Source organism: Protopterus annectens, chromosome 5.part0 (genome assembly GCF_019279795.1).
Source record: "Protopterus annectens isolate FY-2018-M chromosome 5.part0, PAN1.0, whole genome shotgun sequence".
Classification (NCBI taxonomy): domain Eukaryota; kingdom Metazoa; phylum Chordata; order Ceratodontiformes; family Protopteridae; genus Protopterus; species Protopterus annectens.
Window position 1 is genome coordinate 1,284,243,971 of NC_056735.1, and position 22,676 is coordinate 1,284,266,646.

Consider the following 22,676-nt stretch of genomic DNA (forward strand, 5'->3'; position numbering starts at 1 on the left):
ATTTGTAGAGATTTATTGTTCAGTGACAATTCTTCTTAACTTGGATTAGTAAAGACGGCTTAGTGAATACATGGAAGTACTCAGCTGCATGACTGATAAGGACTAGGTAAAGGGGACAACTGAGAGTTCAGGCATTGCATAACATTGTCATCATCATCATCATCAGCCCCATTTTTCCCATTTTTCTACATGGGGTCGGGGTATCGTGTTAACTGTCGCCAACTCTCTCGAGTCAGTGGCACACTCCTGCCTTCTTCAACACTCATGCCTGACTGTCACAGATCTTCTTATACATGATGCATCCACCTCTTTGCTGGATGTCCTCGCTTCCTCGTACCTTCTTCCTGTCTGTCCAAAATCTTCTTCACCAGATTGTCTTCTGCTTTTCTGCACATGTGGCCAAACCACTGTAATCTGTTCTCTTAGATCTTTTCTGCAATTGGAGCTACTTTGGCTTCTGCTCTTATGTCCTCATTTTTTCATCTGTCCCACAGTGTGCATCCTACCACCCTTCTCAGTCACTTCATTTCCATAAGCTCTAGCTTCTTCAACTGTTCTGCCTTTACTGCCCAGGTTTCTGTACCAGACAATAATACTGGTCACACCACTGTCTTGTAAACCTTATTTTTCACCTTCTTTGGCATTCTTCTGTCATAGACTATACCTGATACTCTATGCCAGTTTGCTGCAGCCCCTCTGATTCTAGCTTTGAGCTCTTCATTCAGACTACCCTTCTCCTCAATTACTCCTCCCAGATACTTGAAGCTGTTTATCTGTTCCACTATCTTCCCATCTGTCTCTATTCTCAGCCTCTTCTGATTTCCCCAATTTGTTGCCATTACCACCATCTTATCTGTGCTTAGTTTCATCCCATGTGCCTTCAGATTTGCATTCCCTTCTCCTATCATTTGCTGAAGCTCTAGCGCAGAGTCTGCCTGTACTGACACATCGTCTGCATACAGTAGCTTTGTCGATCTGTCCCTTTTAACCTGTTTGCTAATGTAGTCCATCATCAGTATGAACAGCAATGGGCTCAGAGCTGAACCCTGATGTACACCCACACCCACTGGAACCCCTCTGTGAGGCCGAACACTGTCCGTACTTGAGTCATTGGGTCCTTGTACACAGCCTGCACTAATTCTACCAATGTTTCTGGGACTTCAAACCACCACAGTACTACCCAGATCAGCTTTCTTGGGACCTTGTCATATGCTTTCTCTGAGTATAGGAATGGCCAGTTGGATTCTGTCCTCATCTCTAGGTTCTTCTCAGGTATCTGTCTCAATGCACACATCGGGTCAGTTGTGCTGCATCCTGATCTGAATCCAAACTGCTCATCTCCCATCTTACATTCTACTACTCTGCCTATTCGTTTATCAGTCACCCTCTCCAGAACTTTCATACAATGTGATAGGAGTTTGATGCCTCTGTACTGCCCACAGTTGTGGATGTCCTCTTTGTTTTTGTACACTGGCATGAGTATGCTTATTCTGCAGTCATATAGGATATACCTTTCTCTTCACAATGATATTAGTACCCTCAGGAGCCATTTCTCCCCTATCTCACTGAGCATATTTATCACATCTGCTGTGGCCTCATCTGAGCCTGCTGCTTTCCCTTACTTCATCTTCCTTAGTGCTGTTCTTACTTCTTCTATGCTGGGCTTCTCTTCTTCTCTCATCCTAGGCTGTTTCTGGGGCAGGACAGCTTCTGTGGGGTTTTCCTCATTCAGAAGCTGCTGGAAATACTCTTTCCATCTTCCTTTGATGTCTTCTGAGCTGGTGAGCTGGTTGTTGCTGCCATCCCTTATGAAGGGTGTCTAACTATCTTCTTTATCTTTCTGTTTTTGCCTTGCAACCTGATATAGTTTCTTTGTGCCCCTTACTGAGTCGCTTTCCAGAAGTTGGCACAGTGCATCAGAGGCCCTATTCTTTGCTATTGCAACTTCTTCTTAGCTTCTTTGTTAGATAACCAGTAGCCCTTCCTAGCCTGGTCAGTATTTTCTGTCTCCCACTTCTTCCTGCACTCCTTTTTTCTTTTGATGATTTCCTGGACTTCTGCATTCCACCACCAGCTTTCCTTATGTACCTTATTTCCATACCCGGTTCAGCCAAGTATCGTTTCTGTAGTCCTAACACATGCTGTTTATAGGCACTGCTATTCTTTTTAAACTCCACCTATTTACTCTTCTTCTTGGGGTGCTAGAGCCCTGAGTAATTCCTTGAACTGTTGTACTTTCTTTCCAGTCAACTTCCAGGTCTTCAGCCTGGTCTTTGTTGTCCTCAGAGCCTTCTCTGACCACTGCTTGAAGCTAATTGTGGCAACTAGTGATTTATGCTGTGGGCCGACTGTTTCACTGGGTATGACTTTGGAATCATGGATTCTGCCCCAGTGCCTTTTCCTTACTAGGAGGAAGTTACCTGAGTTGCATGTTGACTACTCTTGTATTTGATCTTGTGACAGTCTCTCTTTCTGAACCATATGCTGGTTACTATCAAGCCATTTGCCAGACAGAAGTCTAGAATGGCTTCTCCTTCTTTATTCCTGTTCCCCACCCATGTGGGCCCAGGCAGTCCTCATATCCTGTTCTGTCTGCCCTGATATGTACATTCAAGTCACCCATTATCAACACCAATTCATGTTGTCCTGCTTTATCTAGTAGGTCCTGCAACTGCTGTCTGAATGCACTTTTTTCCTCAGTATCACAAACCTGCTGTGGGGCATAGGCTGAGATTATGAATACTCCCCTATCATTACACTGGAGTCTGACTGCCATGTGTCTGTCATTAATTCTGATCATATCCCTTACTGTCTTCTGAAGCCTCTCTCTCACCACAGTCCCTACACCATTTCTAGCCTGCCCTCCACCTGAGTAGTAGTAGACTATGGTTCCCAAGCCAAGTGTCTTTGCTGCACTGCCCTTCCATCTTGTCTCCTGGATACATAGGATGTCCAGCCTCCTCCATATCATCATGTCATCCACTTCCAAGCTGTGACCTGTCAGCGAACTTACATTAAGCGTTGCAATTCTCAGTTCACGTTTGGCAGGTTGGTTGGTTTTATGTCCAGCTTTCACTCAACAGAGCTATCCCAGGTAACCCAGGCTGGGCAACTAGACACCGGCCAGCCAGTAGATTATTAACCCAGGGGTGCTGGGCTTTATGGTGGGCACACACTGGCCAATAGGGGCACATATGCCCCTCTTACCATTAGCACGGGTCCCTGGCATGGGTCAGAGTAGGCCAGGTCCTCAACCCACTTACCACCAGTAACTACCCATGTCCATTTCTGGTGACATTAGTCAACATGACCGAATCACCTAGAGCCATATTTTACACCGTCGAGTGGTTAGCCATGCATAAGATTGTGATAATCTAAAATGAAAATTTTTCTTTCTGCAAATTATTTCTGTATCCCACATCATTTAAAAAAGCAATATAAATCACTGTCTATGTAAATAAATAACATTTTGCAGTGTATCATGTGGATTGTTCACTTTTGATTCTGCCATCTGGATAACGGTAAAACTATGTTCGGCATAAAGTATGCCTGAATTTTTGATTAAGAAGTTTGAAGTATTTTCTCAAATTTGTTACTGACAGTTGACCTTAGCCTATACCAACGGTTTTCCCTGTGTAGGTTTAATGCATGTTTTTGTGAGCATGACTATAAGTCAACACAACATATGTGAAAGATGGCATCCATAATTAACAAACTTTGCAAGACTCATAGAGCTGAAAACTAAATTCACCTGAATACTTTCTGATCTGATATGTAAGTAACCTCTTTTACTTAAAAATGTATTTCATTCAGAATGATTTCCCAGCCCCAGTTATTTCTGTATATGACCACAGTTTATAGGGATTCACTAAACAATACACTAACTTACTTCTAAAAAATATCTTGTGTTACATATATAAAATTTATGCAAACTGGAAAATGGTACTTATGGTTTTATAAAAGGAACAACACAGTGATTTTAAAATCTGAATATGATCTTTGATTGATGGATCCTCATGAGGTGATATGAGGTGTAGACAAAAGTGTCAGTCAACAAAGTAATGAAATTAGCCTGTCTGACTCTCCCAAGTTATAATTTAGAAAGAGCTACTGCCCACCTCAGCCTCACACAGCCATACCCAAACAAATTCATCTTCCATGACTGTATCAGATGTTAAAGACCAGCCCAGCAGGGACATGGAGTAGAACGTTGCTACAATGCTGCTCACTAGTTGTCATTATTGATGGATTGTTTCTGCATACATAACAACAGTACATCAACAGTGCACATGTGCAGACTATTATGTACTAAGGAATCACGAATGTGAATAGTCCAGATTATGCAACACCAAACTAACAGATCAAAAGCCAGTTCCAGGAGCATGCAACAAACTTAAAACATGAAACATAACATGAAAATGTTATTAGTGGCAGCACTGCTACTTGGCCACCTCTGTAACAGTGGTGTCACTTCCCACTCTCCTTGTTTTATAAAAGAGTGCTAAAGGCATGCATGTTCCAAAATGAAGATTTAAACTGGTTCACTGACATAACAGTGGTAGTCAGCTGTTGTCATAATAGAATAAGGAAGTAATGCATCGTTCTATTTGGGAGGCTTTGCAAATGGCTCCCTCATGTAGGGTGCTCATCCCCCTGTAACAATGGGCTTAATGACTACATCTTCTAGTTATGACAAGTTTAAGGAAGTGAACCCCCTGACTCCAATATCCTCAGTCAAGTGGACCAGATTCAATAAAGCATGCACTAAGTGTACACTATAAATATTCAAAATATCCCTGCCACATTTTTTGTGCTTCCTAGTCACTCAGAAAGATTACACTAAATGTACATGTAGTCTACACTTTGTGCTAACCTTTATGAATCCCTGTCAGTATTTAAAGCTGCAAGAAAATCAGTAGGAAAACTAAAATTAGGAGCAAGAAGGTGTGAGTTATGCCTGTGTCATCTGTTGATTCAGAATGGTGTACAATTAGTGTAGGCATTATTGAATCACGGGGACTATTTTTACCATGAGAAAAAGGGGCAGATTCCGAAAGACTTGTTCTCATTGTAAGTAACTTACTGCGGTATAAGGCCTATCAATAAACGGACTTACACCAGGGACCAGATACCAAAAGACCTTCACTCACCATGCTCTCAGTATAAGAGGTTACTTACACTATGAGTAAGTCTTTTGGAATTGGACCCATAGTGTTTTTCAAAGTTGTTGATATCACCGAATTGCCTACAGTAAATCTGATATTCATATGCAGTAAGGCTGCTGTGCCAAGTTTATAGCATCTAAGGAAAGATTCAATACTGTTTTGTAAAAGGACTAAATTTCCCCTTATGAATTCCTTTTATTATTTATTGATTTATTATTTATTTGACATTTGTTGACTGGGTTAGTCCGACTGAGCCAAAGTCCTTCATCGGAGGCCCAGGAAGAAAAGCTCCACAATTAGTACAAACATGTAGAATAACAAAACTCAGATACAGCATTATATGAAAGTGAAGTACATAATTATGTACATGATTAAGAACACTGGAGAGTAAATACATACTAACATCAATAAAAACAAGCTGCACAATCACTTCAGACAGTAACTACATAGTTACAGTGGATATAAAAAGTGTACAGAACCCTGTTAAAATGCCAGGTTTTTGTGATATAAAAAAATGAGACCACAATAAATCATTTCAAAACTTTTCCCACCTTTAATGTGACCGCTAACCTGTACAATTCAAGTAAAAAACAAACAAATCTGTTAGGGGAAAAATATAAAAAGTAATAAATGTACAATAAGCTGGTTGAATAAGTGTGCACACCCTTAAACTAATACTTTGTTGAAGCACCTTTTGATTTAATTAAAGCATTCAGTCTTCTTGGGTAGACACCTGCCATCATTTAAAGACTCTGATTAACCCCAAATAAAGTTCAGCTGTCCTAGTAGGATTTTCCTGACATTTACTTAGTTGCCTGCTACAGAAAAATCCATGGTTCACAGAGAGCTTACAAAGCATCCAAGGGATCTCATTGTTGAAAGATACCAGTCAGCAGAAGGGTACAAAAACATTTCCACAGCATTGGATATACCATAGGACACAGTGAGGACAGTCATCAAAAAGTGGAGAAAATATGAAGCAGCAGTGACATTGCAAAGAACTGGGCGTCCCTCCAAAATTGACGAAAAGACAAGATGAAAACTGGTCAGGGAGGCTGCCAAGAGACCTATAGCAACACTGAAGGAGCTGCAGGAATTTCTGGCAAGTGCTGGTTGTGTACTGCATGTGACAACAATCTCCTGTATTCTCCACATGCCTGGACTATGGGATAGGGTTGCAAGACTGAAGCATTTTGTTACACAGAAAAGCATCCAGGCAAGGCTAAAATTTGCAAAACAATACATCAAATCTCCCAAAAGCATGTGGGAAAATGTGTAATGGTGCGATAAGACCAAGGTTGAACTTTTTGGCCACAATTCCAAAAGGCATGTTTGGCAAAAAAACAACACTTCACATCACCAAAAGAACACCATCCCCATGGTGAAGCATGGTGGTGGCAGTATCATGCTTTGAGGTTGCTTTTTTTCAGCTGAAACTGGGGCATTAGTGAAGGTGGGGGGAATTATGAACAGTTCCAAATACCAGTCACTTTTGGCCCAAAACCTTCAGGTGTCTGCTAGAAAGCTGAAGATGAAGAGGAATTTCACCTTTCAACATGACAATGACCCCATGGATACATCCAAATCAGCAAAAGAATGGCTTCACCAGAAGAAAATTAAAGTTTTGGAATGGCCCAGCCAGATCCCAAACCTAAATCCAACAGAAAATCTGTGGGAGTGACATAAAGAGGGCTGTGCACAATAGATGCTGTCACAATCTGACAGATTTGGAGCTCTTTTGCAAGGAAGAGTGGGTAAATATTGTCAAATCAAGATGGAGCATGCTGATAGTCTCCTACCCAAGACGACTGAATGGTGTAATTAAATCAAAAGGTGCTTCAGCAAAGTATTAGTTTAAGGGTGTGCACACTTATGCAACCAGCTTATTGTACATTTTTTATTTTTTATATTTTTTCCCCAAAAAGATTTGTTTGTTTTTCAATTGAATTGTACAGGTTATAGGTCACATTAAAGGTGGGAAAAAAATTGAAAAGATTTATTGTGGTCTCATTTTTTATATCACAAAAACATGGCATTTTAACAGGGGTGTGTACACTTTTTATATCCACTGTGCATCAGTAAGTCAAGCAGCACAATTAGTGTAATTGAGAGTCCATTTCGTACTCCTAGCAAATCCTGCAGGATAAGAGTTGTTTTTTCCTGCATCTGTAATGTCTGGTACATTCATCAAAACCCTTTAGTAAATAGAAGCTCAGCAAGGTCATGTTTAATCAACATAGCGGGTGCAATAGATTTTAATGAACTATATAATTTGAAATTGAGTAAAACACACCTTTGTCATATTGACATTATTAGAACAAGAGTAAGAACAAACAAGATTTAAATGATATTTAGCATTAGATTTGTAGACATACAAAAATATTAGAACTAAAGAATTACGATTCTAGGTTAGCCTTCCAGCAGGTAGTATTATTAACCATCTGTACAATATCATAATTCATTTTTTCAGTAAATAACTCACTGACAGAAGCAGAATGCTAACTTCCCATTCTGTCATCTTACCTAATTCGCTGTGTTCACTTTTTATGGTTTCTGGTCAATGCCTCTTGCCTTTACAAACTTAAAACACGTCTGTTTGTTTACTGTCTACTGTTATGGATTCTTTCTATTGTGACAGTAACAGTTTCATCTTGTTTACCATCGTAAGATCATAGGTTCGTAGATAAGTATTAGACTATCTACCTTTGCAGTCCATTTTAAGCCTAGCCAGTTTCCCTTTTGGTGCTTAAATTAACCTATCCCATTTGTTGTTAGATTGGCCTTACTCATCACATGGTCAATAATTATATATTACCCCTAGCGAAAATAACTGAGATCATACCATGGAAAATTTGAGGGGACCCTTGCATGGGGTAAAGCATTTATGAGCTGCCTCTGCCCATTTATAGTCAAGGGAAAGTCCTGGGGTTAATTTTCCTTTACCCAGCCACAGATACAAGTTGAACTTGAATATGGACAGAGATGATTTTTGTTTTACGTGGATAGAGTCTGTTCCTGAGTAGTGTTATCCTCTGCAATATATAACTTTAAAAATATATCTTTAATACTATAACAAAATTACTTTCTTTATTTCAATAGCTAACATAGAAATATCTCTTTGGCCCAACAGCATTCTAAAGTTCTGCTATCATTAATCAAACTTTTGCAATATATACCTGTCCCTCCAAACCAATCTGTGGATGTTGGGAAGAAGTTTAAATCCCTGCGCTAAGTATTTCTGATGCCACTTGATTTGTGGATGTGCAGTAGGTCTATGGGTACTTGATTGAAGGATGCATTAATAGCCAGACAGAAGTCACATTTTAGCAGTCTGTAGGAAACTGAGTATAGTGAAACCCACTTTTGAATCATTGTTTCCTTCCAGATGATTTTCCCAAAAGGCACATACAATTTTCAGCCACATTTTCTGTCTCTTACTTGTATTGTTGGGCCATGGACTTGGATTTCATGGATATAATGTCCAGATGAGGACAATATCTTATCCTGTATAATAATGAGGGCAGCTGCAATTTGCAAGCATGGGTGGCTGCAGTCTGTGACAGCATACAGCACCCTTTGCCAGTGTTCTGACTAGTGAATAATGTGTACTAGGCACTCCCATGCTTGGGCTGGAGACTAACTCTGTGTTACACAGACCATTGATGTAAAACAAAATATCACAGTACATTATGACTTGTCAAGTAGCTACACGGGCAGCTTGGTAAAATATACTATACCTTAATGTGCTGCCTTACACACAGACTATAGTCAAATAAGGTGCTAGGTCGATTAATGGACCAGGGCCCCCTCCCTTCACAGCCATTCCAGTGTCTTTTTACTCATCTTTCTCTCTCTGAATACCATAAATGCTGTTCAAACCTATTCTATTCTTTACTTTTACAATGATTACAGAGATCTGGATTTAATTTAAAACTTTAAATTTCATAGCACAAATACTGATGACTATTTGCTAAACAAAAGAAAACAGTCTTAACATTGAGAACAGACTTAGCATGAGCATTAACTGAAAATGCATAAGGACAGTGGCAGAATGTGTACCTTGGGCTGGGGCTGTTTTCAAACCGTGGTTTCCCTGAACACATTTTTAAGACTATGTTCTTTAATTCACCTTCCTAATTCTTTTAATTGATATTTCTTGTTTATACAACATTTGTGTTTTAAATTTGTAGTTTTGAAACAAAATATATGAACTAATAATGACAAAAGTAAGAACATTTCAGTCATAGAAGGACACTCAAACTGCTATCTTTATAGTCATTATAATCCAGCAACAGCCATACTCATCAATTACAGACACTTTATTGACTATGTAAACATCACATATCTGATAGTGATAACAATTACCATAGTAAAGTTTTCTAATTTGCTTTACACAAATACACACAAGTCCAGCAAAGACAGACTATTGACTTTTTAACTTTATCAGCTCAGCAGGGTCAGTCATTTTTATCCATGGATAGCCCTCAAACCAAGCAATTATTAATAGATTGTTGACTGTATCCCTGTTTGACATCTGTGTAAAAAATATAACAATAATAAATTTGCCTCACACAAATAGTAGCCAAAGTATTCCAACTTAACACACACACACACACACACACACACACACACACACACACACACACACACACACACACACACACACACACACACACACACACACACATATTAGTCCTGCAAAGCCAGATTAAAGATTATTCACAAATGAACAGATGAAAAGAGTACACATACTTCCATCCATAGAGATACCACCTCCACTAGCAGTTATAGCAACTTTCTTGATTGTGTATCCCCCTTAATGTTATGAAGAAATACATTGCATGTACTGTATGATGTGAGGTAGTGCCAACTGTGCCAGGGGGGTATGACAGTGCATGTGTATCATACACCAGCGTAGCTAACTGGAGTTTTGTAAAGAATTACATGTGATTTTAATATCAAACTGATTTGTACAGATGCTTGTGTTAAAAAGGTGGTTGTAAAGTTGCTTGTTTTAAAAATGTACCAACAGTGGGTTTTAGTGGACAGAAAAGAAATATGCATGAATGGCAAACTGTGTTGTTGTAACTGATGCAATGTACATAGTTTAACAGAGGATGCTGGAAGGGAAAGGGGTAAGCTCAGCACAGCTAACTTTATGAAAAATAGTAGCATTGTCGCCTCACAGTACGACGTTGTCCTGTTCGATTCTCAGCTAGAGCGTCTTCTGTGTGTAGACATGCATGAATGGGTGTACCTTCGTTGAAGGTTGTGCGTCAGGGCTGGCAACTCGGCACATAAAAATCTACTGCCAGTCATTAGCGGACTGGAGTTCCGCTGTGGCGACCCCCAGCTGGGAAATGCCGAAAGACACAACAAGCCTGAAATTAAATTACTTGGTTTAGGTCATAAAGATTTTATCTCACAGGTCTGAATGCAGCCAGAGATGCAATGTCTGTGAAAATCCTGGGCTAGAATCCTGCTCTGTTGTCCTTAGTGGTGAAGTAATTGCTACACTGGGGTGCCAGAGAATGGCTTGTTAGTTTCTAAAGGAAGGTTGGAAGTGCTGGAATTGTTTTACAGGTTTCAGATGCTGTAGTAAACCTTAGCTAAAAGTCTGTGTGTGTATTGTGATACATCAGTGCTGGATCCTGGCTCAGTTTCTAGTGAGAGGGTAGTGTGGGAACCACAGAGTCAGGTCACCAGATGTGATGTCATTCTGTAGCCAGCACTGAAACTGTATTTGAATACTAGTGAGAGATGTGAGGGGTGCACTTTATTTTTGGACCTGACTCACTGATCCACTTGCTTTAGTAAGTAACTGGGAAACAGTAATTATTCAGTCAGTTAAAAAAATATAGTGAGATTAGCTAAAAGTTGTAATGATCCCTAAGAGTTTTGTAGAGGATACTGGTGTAATAGTTGTATTGCCTGTAGCTTTGATAAGGAAAGAGGGGGGAGGGTCATTGGCTGTATTGGGATGGAAGATCGTTAGTTTAGTTTTGCTGGGTTTAAGTATAAGTGGGGATTCTGTAAGCCAGGATTCAATAGCAGACAAGGACTTTTGGGTTATATCTTGAATTTGTTGCATAAAGGAGACAGCACATATAAGTCTGCAGTTGTTAGCGTATTGGACTAAGGAGGCAAGGGAAGTAGTTGTGTTTAGGTTGTTAGTGAAGAGAATAAAGAGAAGGGGGCTAAGAATGGATCCCTGGGGTACCCCCAGTGAGCCTGGATGTAGAGGGAAGAGGTGCTTTTCCCATTTTACCACTTGCTGGGACCTGTTAGGTAGTTTCAGGCCCATGTGAGAGCAGAGAGGTTGAGATTTAGGTCAGAGAGTACTCAGTTATTTGTGGCGGGAGACACTGTAAAACGCTTTTGACAGATGAAGAAAGTTGGATGAGACTGTACTGCTTTCATTGGTGCATTAATTAAGGGTATTAATGAAACTAAGGAGGGCAGTTGGGGTACTATGGTAGGTCTAAATCTATGTTGTGATGTGGCTAACAAGTTATTTGTGGAGAGCTAGTACAGAAGTGGAGAATGAATAGACTTTTCCTGAATTTTGGATAGTGGTGATAGAATGGCAATAGGTCTGTAATTTGAGAACTCTGTAGAGATACCACCTTTATGTAGAAGGACTATGTATGATGTTTTCCAGAGAGATAGGATTTTCTGCTCATTGACAGAATGATCGATAAGACTTGAGATAGGGTAAGAAATAACCTCAGCAGATAGATTTAGATAGTTGGCTGATAGGTTGCCAGCTGCTATGATTGTTGGTTTAAGTTTTCTAAGAAGTTTCCTTGTGCTGCTTGTTGAAACAGCATGGAAGGAGAACATATTGTCATTGTTGTTTGCTGTTAAGACTGCTGCTGTTAGGGAGGACAAGTTATTTTTGGAAAGTGAAAGGATGCTTTCAGTGAAGAATTTATTAAATTGTTCTGCTGTAGTACCTAGATTGTTTGAGGAAGAGGGATGTGGGGTAGATGGCTGGCCTGCATGCATGATTGCTTTTATAGCTGACCAGAATTATTGTTATGCTTCATTTGGATATTAGTGTTCATAGGTTCATATGTAGGTACTAGGTTATCTGCCCAAAGGCATTTATAAGCCTAACTGGAATGTGTTGGCTTTCGCCACCCCTTTAGATTAGTTCCCTGTGCCTCTGTCCAGCAGAGCCATTGAAGTGATCTCTGGGGTAAACTTTCTGTTTCCCATCCACTCGTCAAGGTTTCTCTTGAAGAGGGTTAGCGAGGCGCTCTGCCTAATATGGATTGGAATCTTGTTCCAGAGCATGGGAAGTCTCTGAGACAGGAATCTATCCCTCCAGCATGTCATATTTATTGTTGTGGTGAGGTTTAGATCCCTGGAGTGTGTGGCTTGAGGGGATATGGTTTTCTTTATGTGGAGCATGTTCATCAATTCTGGGTTGGGCATGGCCTTGTATGTCAGGCAGAGATCACCTCTGAGTAGGCGATATGCAACAGAGTACAGCTGGAGTTTCTTCAGTCAAGCTGCAAAGGGCATCTACTTGAGGCCAGTGATCCACTTGGTGAGGTACTTCTCTGGTCTTTCCAGTTGTTGCAGGTGTCTTGTAAGGTACATCCTAAATGGGACATTGTACTCTATGATGGGTCTGATGAGTGATGCGTAGAGGAGCCCAATGACGTCTTTCGATCTGGATGCAAACTCTTTTGTGATTAGGTGGGCCACATAGAAGGATTTTCTAACCACTTTGGCAATATGATTATCAAAGGAGAGGTTACTGTCTACTTGGGTCCCCAGATCCCTTATTACATCTTCTGTATTTAGGGGGCTACCACCTATATGATAGTTTGTGGGTACTTTGATTTTTTCCAAAGGGGATGACTTTGCACCTTTTGGCATTTAGCTTGAGGCCATGGTTTTGACACCAGGTATCTGTCTCAGTGAGACCCTTTTAGAGGATGTCTGTGTCAGCTGGAGAGTCAATTATAGCCCCTATTTTGCAGTCGTCTGTGAACTTGGTCAGCCATAGTCCTCCTGTACTTGCCTGTACCTCTGACAAATATATGCTGAACAGGAGGGGTCCTAGGACTGAGCCCTGGGGAATGCCACTTGTAACTGGTTTAGAGTCAGACCTAGCTCCCACAACTCTTACCATGTGAGTTCTGTCCATGAGCCAGCTGGCAACCCATCTCGTGACATAGGGGTTTATGTTCAGGCTGGTGAGCTTGTCTATAATACCTGAGTGGGGAATGGTGTCAAATGCATTTGTGAGGTATAGGTAGGCTGTGTGGACCACCTTTCCCTCATTTATAGCCTTGGTAACTGTTTCAAACAAGTCCACCTGGTTTAGGAGGCATGATCTGTCCTTAACAAAGCCGAACTGGGTAGGGTCCAGTGTTTGGAGGTTCCCAATGTCTCTGTTAATAAGATCCATGATGATGCGCTCCATAGCTTTGCAGACCAAGTCAGGCTTATAGGGCGATAGTTCCCGGAGTCCGTTGTGGCTCCACCTTTGTGGAGCAGAATAGCCATTGTTGTGCACCACTCTGTGGGCACATAGCCTGTGGAGAGGCTGAGTTTAAACAGTGTGTTTAGGTAAGGGGTTAGTTCATCTTTGAGCTCGTGTAGGATGCAGCCTCGGACACAGTCCGGTCCCATTGATACTGTGTTTTTGGCTTTGGAGAGGGCTGTTTTAACCTGAGTGTCTGTGATTTCAGGGGCACTACATTCTTCTGATATAGTTATGGGCCTTTTTGCTGGTGAGAGGGGGGTGAAGTTTGCACTGAACCTGTCTGCCAGGATGTTGGCTATATTGATTGGTTCAGTGTATTTTGTGCCATCCTGCACTAACTCTGAGCTGATCTGAGAATTGCCACTTAGATTCTTGACATAGCTGAAGAATGCCTTGTAGTTATCTTTGGAGTCCATGGAAAGTTTTCTTTCGAAGCTAGCCTTGGATGATTTTATGAGGGAATGTAGTTTCTTGCTGATACCGATCAGGGATGTCTTCCCTTCTTGGGATTTTACTCTTTTCTGTACTAGTTTCCTCCTTCTATTGTACAGCTTGTTTATGGCAAGGGTCCACCAGACTGGTTTCATTTTTCTTCGAGGAGTGAGTCTTGGTTTTGTTTGGGATAGCACGATCCATGCATTCTTGTAAGTGCCCATAGAGTGCATTAATAAAGGATTTTTCAGCTTGGATAGCATTATCCTTTAGCATGGGGGTTTTGAAACTTCCCACCTTGGTCTTAAGTAATGTGAAGTTTGCTTCTGAAAAGTTTTTCACAGTGGTTTCTTTGACTGGGGGTGGTGGCGGAATGTGGATACCCAGAGTGATTAGTTTATGGTCAGATCTAACCAATGAGGAGTTGACGTCCTGTGTAGAACACCGGTCACCCATGTTGGTGATAACCAGGTCCAATATGTTGTCACCTTTGGTGGGGGTGTTGACCAGTTGATCTAGGGCATTTGAGTTTATAAATTCTAGGAAATGTTGGGCAAGGGAGTTTGTACTTGAGTAGTTCTCCCAGTTAATGTTTGGGTAATTGAAATCACACAATATCAGGGTATTTGGTAGGACCATTATTTTTCCCAGTGTTTCCGGGAATGCGGAGTGGGGGTCCTGGGACATGGTGGGTGATCTGTAGCAAGCTATAATTTGAAAAGCAGTTTTGCCAGTTGTTAATTGCACGTGGATGATCTCTGAAGCATCGTGCTGTGCCACTAACCTGGAGGTGTGGGTATCCTTGATGAATATGGATACTCCCCCCGCCTTTTGTATTTCAGTCCGGGTTTTGTGGCCAAAATGTATGGTATGAGTTGAAGCCTGGTAGTGCTGGGGTGCTCTCTGGAGCCTTAAACCAGGTTTCTCTTACTGCACAGATATTGATTTTCTTCATACTGAGGAGTACTTTGAGTGCATGCATTTTGAGGTTTAGACATCTGGCATTGAGTAGCATTACTTTCATTTTTTTGTTACTTGTGCTATTTACAGCAGTGGGTTTGTCTTTTGAGCCTTGCCTAAAAAAGGCACTATGGGGGTGGCAAGAGCCTTGGCCAGTATTCAAAAGCCTAAGGGTGCCAGGTGCAGCCCATCTCTAGTGAAGCAGCATGGCTTGTCGAGCGTGTCATCCCAGGCTGACAGACACTGGATCCCCTTTGAATGACACCAGAAGCTTAGCCAATTGTTGAAATTGATAATTTTGTCTCTATACCGTGGTATCATTCTTGGTGAGGGCAGGATACTACTCAGGGTCAGGCTCATATCGGCCTGGGTTACATGATCAGGGAGCTCCTCCATGTCTCTTTTCCTGTAGTCCAGGGAGGTACGGCTCAGGTCGTTCACATCAACATGGACAATGACAGAGTCATATTTGTACTTGTTCTGGCATGACGTGAGTGCTTGTGTTATGTGTTGGATCTTGGCACCCAACAGGCAGCTAACAGTAACCTTCTCCTTTTTCAGCCTAGTGAGTGGGACGTCTGTTTGCCTGACTATAGAGTCATCTATTACTAGTATGTTGGGTATGTTATTTTGCCTTAAGGGCTGTGATTGCATGGCACACTGGTTTTGTGACGTATGTGTTTCATGATTTGTGTTGGGGGTGGAGGTTGCTTGGATGTTTGCTTTGGAGGGCTCTGTTGGTTTTGCAGATTTTTATTTAGAGCCTCTGTGTATGTTTTCATGTTTTTGTGTGTGTTTTTTGCCAGTGCTGCTTTAATGGGTCTATGTGAGACTGGTGGTGTGATGCAGGTATTTCCCTTCTCCTCTTGACTGTCTAATCCAGTCTTGGGTTGAGGGAGCTTAGCCTCAAGTTTGGCTGTATAATTGCATCTTTTGCATGTATTAGTGTTTGGTGGAAGGAGGAGAGGGTTGTCTGTGTACATCAGGCAATTGTAACATTGCCTCAAAATACCCAGATTCACCAGTTGGACCAGAGAGTACACCTGAAACTCTGCCCTTTGGACATGTCTGGATAGGTACAGTGAACTGTTTTACTGATTGGCTGGTAAAGTCTAATAGAGAGCCTTGTCCTTCTCCACAGTACAGGAGGGTCTAGTGCTAAGGTTTATTAGCGCTTGCTATGAGTTTTGAGCAAGTGCCAGGATGTGAAGTGAATGGTTTGAGTGCTTAAGTTGAAAGTTTGTCTAACTGGCGCTGCCCGGTGTGCAAAACTGCAAAAAATGAGGGTTTCATAGCAGGGAAATTAAAGAGATAGAAATTAGAGCAAAATAGCCAATAAACTACTTATTTCTGGGCTGAAACCACTCCTCCAGGGATAGATAGGCTGCTCAAAGCTCCCTCTCTCAGAGTGAACAGAGAAACTTCCTTCTATCCAAGTAAGGTATGGGCAAACACAGAAACTTGTAACACAGCCCTGAATTCAGCTGTAACCTGAAGACTGGACTATACTAGCTTAGAAAGGTGGGAAAACAAGTATTTTTTTTTTCAGAAAATAAAGCTTTAAATGCACAGAAATGGCTATTACACTTGAGTGTGTAGCCTACAACAGTTAAACAAGTAATTTAAACACAATAATGACTTTGTTAAAGTACAGGCAGTAAAATAAGTACAATATGCAGCTGAAACACACCTTTTAAATCACAGAAACTCTAGAAAATCGGCATTTTAGGTGGAATTAGCTAAAGGCAGCAAGAAAATGTAGAAAAATGATAATCACTCCAAAGTCTCTCTTTTGTCTATCTGCTGCTATAGAACTCTGCAGGGCACCAGGCAGGAGCTTGCTGAACTGTATACTCGCACAAAAACCTTGCAAATGCAGGTTTTATAGCAGGGAAATGAAAGAGAGAGAAATTAGCCCAAAATGGCCAATAAACCACTAATTTCTGGGCTGAAACCACTCCTCCAGGGACAGATAGGCTGCTCAAGCTCCCTCTCTCACAGTGAACAGAGAAACTTCCTTCTATCCAAGTAAGGTATGGGCAAACATAGAAACTAGTAACACAGCCCTGAATTCAGCACTAACCTGAAAACTGGACTATACTAGCTTAGAAAGGTGGGAAAACAAGTATTTTTTTTTTCAGAAAATAAAGCAGATACAATTAGAAAAACACTTTAAATGAACAGAAATGGCTATCACACTTGAGTGTATAGCCTACAGCAGTTAAACAGGGAATTTAAACACAAAAACGACATTGTTAAAGTGCAGGCAGTAAAATAAGTACAATATGTAGCTAAAACAAGCTTCTTAAATCACAGAAACTCTAGAAAATTGGTGTTTTAGGCAGAATTAGCTAAAGGCAGCAAGAAAATGCAGTGTAGTGGTTTATTTTATCCTGTTTCATTTTTTTTTTTGCTTTGTTCCTTAATTCTTGATATGCTAGATGATTAATTTGAGATTTATTTCTGTGCCATGCGTCCCACGTCTTATTTCTCAGTCTGAGTAGAGTTCTAGTTTCCTTAGATAATCATGGGGGCACAATCTGACTTTGACCGTATTGTTCTGAGTGGTGCTAACCTATCAAGTATACTCAAGATGGTGGAATTAAAATAACCAACAGCTATGTCTAGGGGCAAATCTTTTAGAGGAGTCCAGTTACAGTGACTGAGTATGGTTATAAAGGTCTGGTTATTAAAGTTTTTCTTATTCAGGATCTGGGGATAAATGGTGTGTTTAAGAGGATATATACATTGCCTATGAAGAATGTTGGAATGTGGTCACTAAGACTGTTGGAGAGACAGCCAGAATATTGTGAGAGAGAGGGTTTATTAGTCAGTGTCCAATCTAGGATGGACTTCCTATTTGAGGTTTTGTCTATTCTAGTGGGACTTTGCATGATTTGAGTAAAGCCATGTAAGTTTATATGGTTAGTGGGATTATTTGAACTGCCAAGTGATCCAGTCTGTATTAAAATCACCCATGATGATTATTTCCTGGGGAAATGTTTTAGAAGTCCAGTGAAAGATATGCTCTTTAGTGGTTATTACCAAATGGAATATATGTTCCAACTATGATGAGGTATTTTTTGGAACTAATTTTCAGTTTAGTGTAGAGTATTTCATCGTTATTAAAATCTGGACATTGTCTATGAATTGTGCCCAGAGTCTACCTGTTGAACCTTTCTTCGCATTATAACATTTCTCTATAACATATGCATCATTCTCTGTCCATCTTTGTATGTCCCACTGCACCAAATCTCCTGCTGAAGTGTCACATACAAAAACAGGCAAAATATTTTGTATGGGTTGACTTGTAAGAGTGAATTGCTGCCTTGTTTTATTGTCCTCTTTCAGCTTTCTTTGTCTTTATATACACTACATCAAAACACTCTACAAGCTACACATAGTTGAATTTACTTTCTTTGTATACTAGATATACATAAAGATGGCAGGATACATAGATATGCATACATATGACATGTGGAATCAACTTTTCACATCTGCCTCAGTAGAAAAAAAAAGGATCTAAGAAAAGATCTTAAGCTACTTTATACAGAAAAGGAAGTGCATTAACCTGTAAACACTGAACTCCACATTATGCATTGGCTTTGCTTATTCAAAAGGGGAATACGGTCATTTTTTTTTTTTATTTAGAAAGTTAGATTATAACATGGGCATGTAGTATTTTGTTAACTTACATCTGCATTCCATGAAAGTCTAGAAAGTCATATTTTATGGAAAGGTTTCAAAGTGCATATGTCACATGGCTATTAAAAGAACTAGTAATGCCTAGAATCAGGTCGTCTTTTTTTCTTAAATTGCAAAAGTAAAGCCACTTAATTCACTGCTCAGTTAATATCCTCTTGGAAGTTTGGATGTGGAAGCATTTTTCCATGTTCTCATTACCAGCTGGGTCTGCTGTTATAATATTTAGCTATTACCACTAAGTGCTTTATCAGAGTTAATTTTGTTGCTTCCTCTTTTCCATTTAAAATAACATTGTTTTAGTCCCTGTGGAGGATCTGTTGTTTCACAGCACTACACTTTACTGCCATTTGGCTTTGCTGATCTTGTAATTAAGTCAATTAAGATGTATATAAATTATTACATAAACATTGTAATATATTATTTGATCTGCACATTGAAATTAGGACTTGGAAAATTGTATATATAAAGAATGCAAATCATGCAAGAGAGTGCGTATGTGTGTATTTGTGTGCTGGTAAATATGTGCGTGTGTATTCTGTATATCTATATTTATCTATACATACAGACTGTATATGTACATGATTTTTTTTTATCAAAACTCATTTTATGCAAACTGAATTTATCTAAATTAAAAAAGAAATCAGAAAAAAATGCTTTTTTGCAGGGGTACTGTCTCACATCCCCCTAACTTATCTATAACAACTCCACGGTCACACTACTATGGTAGAATGGGAAAATACTGGAAGTTCAGCACCAACTTGTAGAATCACTGTGATAAAGCAAATTGCAGTGTTATTAATATAGCTATAAGAAAACCCATGTCAGAGATGAATAAAACATTTTATAATGTACAAATACTCTCTCTTTCTGCTTGCCATAGCATTTCCCTTGCAATATTTGTATGTATGTATATATATATATATATATATATATATATATATATATATATATATATATATATGGGTCTACCTGAAAACACCGAAATGCAAAAACACCGATAACATGATAACCGACACCAAAAAACCGAAAGTTCAAAAACACGAAACTTCACATGCCCGACAAACCACAATCCCGACAATCAACAAAACAAAACAAATACCTGTTCCGTAAAACACACACACAACACAAGCACACCAAAAACCTTATAAACCTACACTAAACCTTACATACACAACTATTTATGCACTAACCTTAACCCAAACCCTAACCCTAAGGCCTGTCACTATCGCACACTCACCTTACCTGCACCCTAACCCTAACTCACTTAACCCGCCCCTAACCTTAAAGTCTGTCACTATCGCACACTTACCTTACCTGCACCCTGACCCTAACGTCCGTCACTATCACACACTTACATTAACATGTTGGTGTTCTCAGCATTGGGATTTTCAATCATCTGTCATCTCTGTTGTTGATCTTCCGGTGTCGGTTATCTCGTTGTCAGCATTGTCAGCGTTCGGTGTTTTCAGGTAGACCTATGTATATATATATATATATATATATATATATATATATATATATACACACACATGCATATACCATAACTTAAAATATAAATCTGTGTGTGTATGTGTGGATATGGATGTGCCTATTTATGTTGCAAGTGCATAGACACACACACACACACACACACACACACACACACACACACACACACACACACACACACACACTCACACAAGTATTGCTATAAAACTTGCAAATGATTATGTCAGCAATTATGAAAATCTAAATATTGAAGTACAAATATCTAAAAATAAGCATTGCCAGCACAAAATAATGAATGCATATTACACCAGCATTTTAACTATTGCTGAACAACAAATACCCTAAATACTGTTTTCTACAGGGTGTGAACCCCTGCACCACTCTGCACACTGCAAACTTAAATATACCAACTCCACATCACACTGAATCCAAGTTGTTGTACCTTTCGGCTTCTCCCGGTTAGGGGTCGCCACAGCGGAACTCTGGTCCGCTAATGATTGGCAGTAGATTTTTACGTACCGACTTGCCAGGCCTGACGCACAACCTTCAACGAAGGTACGCCCATTCACGCATGTCTCCAGACAGAAGACGCTTTCGCTGAGAATCTAACAGGACAATGTCTTACTGTGAGGCGACAACGCTACCGCAGCACCACCACCGCAGTATCACACTATCACACTGAATCCAAGAAGGAGGGCAATTCCCTGAAAATGAAACCTGCTTTCATTGCACATTGTCCATAATGCTAGCAGTGACTTCCAGCACTACAGTCAGTCTTCTCTTAGTTTCAAAAAGCATAAAACAAAGCAGATTTAGTTACCTTAATAAACATATCACAGCACTCCAAATGTACAGCTATTGGACTTTACCACACACGTTTTTTTGTGTAATAAAAAAACTGACAATTTGATATAAAATAAACTAAAAAACTGATAAAGTGCAGGGTGTGTGTGTGGGGTGCATGGGGGGATTGCTTGCAAAAAAAGAAAAAAATGGATTTTGTTATTTCTTTAATCTGTGTGACTTGATTTTAAGTTCAAGAGCTTGACTGTTGGAAATATCAGCTGAAGAGTTTGAAAATTAAGTTTATGAAATGTGCCAGTGTTTTGATGGGTGAGATGAACATATAGTGAAGACTGGGAATTTTTGCCCTTACCACAGTGTAGTTCAGTAGCAGATGATATTGAAGGACAAGGGTGTGGCTTGCCCCCCCCCCCCAAAAAAAAGCAGTTTTTATTTCAGTCTTTATGATTTGAGATGGTTTGCTTCTTTTTGATTTAAAATGTTTTTGTCTGTGTGGTAACTTTCAAACATTTTATGGTTTGAATGCTTGACAGTGTACACGTACACACACACACACACACACACACACACACACACACACACACACACACACACACACACACACACACACACACACACACACACACACACACACACACACACACACACACACACACACACACACACACACACACATGCACAAAAGAAGTAATCCAGCACTAACAACTATAGAAAATAAGAATCCAAGTGACTCTTTATATTCTGGGGTGCCTGTTATGGAGTTATTATCATGACGCCTATGTGTCTGTTGGGATCTCACATTCCAGAAACATGCAATATGGAGAGGGTAGCTTATAGGTGGACGAAGCTTGAACTCTCAGACTTCAGTTGCGTGAGATTCAACCCACTGACGATTGGACTTCCTCCATAGGAAATCACTGTTGGCAATTCTGTTGGCAGTGATGTCCTTTTAGGAGGAATTTCCCCCTTCTTTGAGTTTGCATGACTGTGGAGTTGATATATATATATATATAAAATTGGGGGTATAGGAGCTTGAACCCCACATTGGGGTGCATGAGGGTTTACCCCTGCAAACAATACTTTAAAAAATATATTTTCAGCAATTGTTTTCAGTGACTGCAGTTCAAGGATTCCAATCCTGTCACATCCAGTTTTGTTTGCCCATAGTGGAACATATAGTGATTGTTGAGCTCCAAAATTCTTTCCATGTATGTATGACGTGTGATTGTGTGATGTATATGCATGCATGTATGTTTGTGTATGTATTATCCTTTGATGGTCTGCAGTCTTGTTCAGGAGGGAATTCCTGACTTAAGTGTATTCCTTGCTAAATTGTTTGGCTTCTCATGATCCTGAAAGGGATATGCTGCAAGGAAAATAAAGACAGATCTCAATGTGTATTTGTATGTTTTTGCTTGTCTGTATGTATGTATGTATGTATGTGTGCACAGATCTGGCTATGTGTGTTGGTTTGCTCTTTTATTGCTTTATTTTTTGTGTGTATACAGTACAATCATAACAGCACCTCTCTCTTCTGATGTGTGCAAAGCTAATTTTTCTTGAGAGGAAACCCAAACTGTTTTATCTACTTATTTTTATAGCTTAGCTTTTTTATACAA